This window comes from Mus pahari, unplaced genomic scaffold (genome assembly GCF_900095145.1).
Source record: "Mus pahari unplaced genomic scaffold, PAHARI_EIJ_v1.1 scaffold_6865_1, whole genome shotgun sequence".
Classification (NCBI taxonomy): Eukaryota; Metazoa; Chordata; class Mammalia; order Rodentia; family Muridae; genus Mus; species Mus pahari.
The window spans coordinates 5748-9859 of NW_018392541.1; the positions used below are offsets into that span (position 1 = coordinate 5748).

Genomic DNA, 4112 nt, shown 5'->3' on the forward strand with positions numbered 1-4112 from the left:
CAAATATTGAACTATTGCTGCATCCCTGGGATGAAGCCTACTTGATCATGATGGATCATAGTTTTGATGTGTTCTTGGATTTGGTTTGTGAGAATTTTATTNAGTATTTTTGCACTGATGTTCATAAGGGAAATTGGTTTGAAGTTCTCTTTCTTTGTTGGGTCTTTATGTGGTTTAGGTATCAGAGTAATTGTGTCTTCATAGAATGAATTGGATAGAGTGCCTTCTATTTCTATTTTGTTTAACAGTTTGAGGAGAATTGGAATTCTTTGAAGGTCTGATGGAATTCTGCACTAAACATATCTGGTCCTGAGCTTTATTTGGTTGGTAGACTATTAATGACTGTTTCTATTTCTTTAGGGAATATGGTACTGTTTAAGTCATTAAGCTTATCCAGATATAACTTTGATATCTGATATCAGTCTAGAAAATTATCTTTTTCAGTCATGTTTTCCTGTTTTGTTGAGTGTAGGCTTTTTTTTTAAAGAAAAGAAAAATACAGCTTTATATTATTGAACTTTATGTACAAAATCATTTGATTTCAAATAAACATTTACTTTAAAAACAAACGTTTATTTTAGACTGATTCTTTTACATCTATTGTACCATTCAACTGCTTTATCACTTTACATGATTTCTTCAAAATCTGTTCTCAAGGGTACATATAGAAAAGCTTTTTTTTCTAAGTAGAACCAAAGGGCAGTTTTAGCTTTTATTATAAGATAACATAAAAAGTTTACTCAACAGAAGTATATTTATTACTGTTCAGTGGAAGGAAATTAATTTTTTGTGAAAACAGTGGTAGCCTTTTAAGCATTAAGAGCATAACTGCTTTAAGAAATGACATAAACAGTAATTCTACACCTACATCTTCCCTAAAATAATCTTGTTTTTTTACATATGTCCACAGCTTTAGCAAATTAAAGCCCATGAGAAATGCTCAGAATCCACTGCCCAGTAAAAAATCAAAGTTCAGTGATCTCATGAGGAGAGTTCACCAGCTAGGGAGCTTACAGTGAAAACTACAGCTTCCCTCTTTCTTAATTTTTAAACACAAAAACCAGTAACTAAGAACTTAATACTGGATGACAAGTCACATCCACACTATTTAAATAGCCTCACAGTTAAACATATCTTAAAAACCAGCCAAATCAGTATTTACACTTATAAATCTCTGAAGACGTCAGAAAGCTTATGTCCCTTAACTAACCAAAACAAGGAACTGCATCTGATGGTNGTGGAATGAAATTAAAACATTAAAAATACCAGTATCTACAGCAGCATTGATCTTTTATAAATAAAGAATAGGAAAATGCAATATCTTTAAAGGATAATAAAAATTGAGGTGATGTTTTTCAACCACAGTGCTTGGAGCTGGAATAAAAACCTATCCATGTTTATTTATTAATATGCCAGTAGTGAACCCACTTTCCATTGGAGAAAACCGAACCACGAATATGTGCATAAAACATAGAACACAGGGAAAATTGCTCACAACAATTCAAGTCAGCTTATCTGTATGGATATTCTAATCAAGAAGGACATCACAAAGGAAACAAGGTGTGACATCTTCTGGTTTATACTCAGAGACACCCTTCTCCACAAAGTGGCATCTTTTAAATCTTCAACTGTTTCTCTTGCTTTACCATCCTAGTGCAAAAGATGTGCACAGAACAATTTTCCATGGGATTACCTAATTAAAAAGGAAAAACAAAAACATGTTCAAGTAAAAAGCTAAATTGGGAAAACAAGCACTAAAACCAGTCACTTGAAAACAGTAACCTCCAGCAGAGCACATGGCACTGCATGGCTGCATGGAGGTTATATCATCTCCAACAGGAGGAGACCAACTGGTGCTGTTTTGAACTTGTAACAGAACTGATGCAGAACTTCCTTTGTAATTTCTCATCCCAAATGCATAAATGATTTCTGAATCAAGGGTCAAAGTTTGGGGAAAAGTGGCAATGTAAGTAACAATTTCACAAAACTTTTCCAACTCTAAGACAGCATAATATCCCACCATTCCTTTCCCAGAAAATGTCTCATAATTCCGAAGCAGAAAAACAGTCACAAATGAAACAAGCATTAAAATTTAGGTGTGAAATTTCTAGATTAACCCAATATATTTAATAAGATAAGTGTTATAGCTAAGAAAAAATTAACTATTTGAAAAACTGCTTTTCAGGCTAAAACCAAATTGAGGACATCACTAAAGCTGATAAGCACGTGAGGAGAAGAAGCCAAGCAGACCCATAGAAGCTCCGTGCTAAAATCAGTGACATCATCTAACACTGGTTGTTCCCAACCCACGATTAAAAACCAAATAACCTAAACCCCAAACTCTTCCTAGAGGCTGAATTCCTTAAAAGCAACTTCAGTGTCTGTTCAGAACAGGGGGCAAGTTCTCAGAGCTTTTGTTCCTTGCTCTGTTTTGGAGCCCCTGAGACACCGTCAGTTTCCAAAGCTTTCTCTTTTGAGTTAGTGTCACTGAATCCATTTGCTGTCCCATTTTGTTCCTCAGCTATTTCTTCATTTGCAGGAGCCACAGATTCTCCTTTTTCTAGTTTTTGCTGCATTTCTTGGAGCTTGGTCACAGCTTTATCTATTGACATTATGCTAATGAGATTAAAGTCATGCATGCTGACTAGATGAAGCATGAAGTTTCGACATAAATTCTTCTTAATTATTTTCTGTCCATAATTTTCTACAAACAGCATACAGGCATAATTCATTTGATTGTCAGCAATAAATCCATGCTTCATGACATGAGATTCCACAGTTTCATTACTTCTTTCTTTCCTTCATTCATATCAGAAAATTCTTCAATTTGAGTAATGTTTTTATCTCTCAACCACTCTGGATCTTTCTCATCTTCACTATCTACTTCCATTTCTTGTGGCTGAAGAGGTAAGCAGGTATCACTGTGGAAATAGAGACAATTGTGACCACTGCTATATATTCTCTGCTGTTCCACTTCTCCATCTTCAGATTCAAGAAACTCTGACATGCTTTTTTTTTGTTCGTTTTGGGCTGCAAACAAGAATATGTGTGATAGGTGTTCTCTTTACTGGTCCATTTTGACTAAAAGCAAATCCAGGTTGGCAACATATATCCTGAGAATTTCCTGCATAGGAGACATCATAATACTCATTGATTGAAACATCTATCCTAGCACCTTTTGGATGATATATGTAATTGAAGATAAACCTGCTGTGTCAGAGCTTTAGATGTTCAAGCAAGCTATAGAGCTTATGGCAGTTCAGAGTGCACCACAGGCAGTGCAGGTCATCTCTGGCTCCTGGATGGCCACTTCATATTCCCCATCTAAAAGCTGGGCTTCACCATATGGCTGTTACTAGGTACAAATTAATTACTGGAAACTGCCAGGGATGGGAAACTTCCTGGTTTTGTTTGATAGAGGTCAGGATTCAAAGGCACCTGCTTTTTACCAGTAGGGTCTTGTCTTATTAGACAACTTACATCCCTTTTTTTGTGGCAAACGTTCACAATCAGGACTTCCAGAGTAACAGAATTTTCTTCATTTTCTGAGTTTTGTGATGGCTTATCATTTTTGAGGTTCCTGCCTCCTCTCCCCCGCCCCCGACGGCTGCCCACCAGGTAGCACTGGAGAGTGAGCACCTGCTACACCAACTGTGGGCCCAGCCAAGTATAGGCTTTTGTAGTAGGATCTGATGATATTTTGGATTTCCTCAGGTTCTGTTGTTTTATCTCCCTTTTCATTTCTGATTTTGTTAATTAGGACACTGTCCCTGTGCCCTCTAGTTAGTCTTGCTAAGGGTTTTTCTATCTCATTGGTTTTCTCAAAGAACCAGTTCCTTATTTGATTGATTCTTTGTATAGTCTGTTTTGTTTCTACTTGGTTGATTTCAGCCCTGAGTTTGATTATTTCCTCCCTTCTACTCCTCTTGGGTGAATTTGCTTCCTTTTATTCTAGAGCTTTTAGGTGTACTGTCAAGCTGCTAGTGTATGCTCTGTCTAGTTTCTTATGGCAGCACTCAGAGGTATGAGTTTTCCTCTTAGGAATGCTTTCATTGTTTCTCATAAGTTTGGGGATGTTGTGTCATCATTTTCATTGAACTCTAAAAAGGCAT

At 36.4% G+C, this 4112-nt stretch overlaps 1 pseudogene; it reads right to left on the reverse strand.

The window, feature by feature from the left end:
- Positions 1-2405: 2405 nt before the first annotated feature.
- Positions 2406-4112, reverse strand: part of LOC110315085 — a 3798-nt pseudogene continuing 2091 nt past the window's right edge.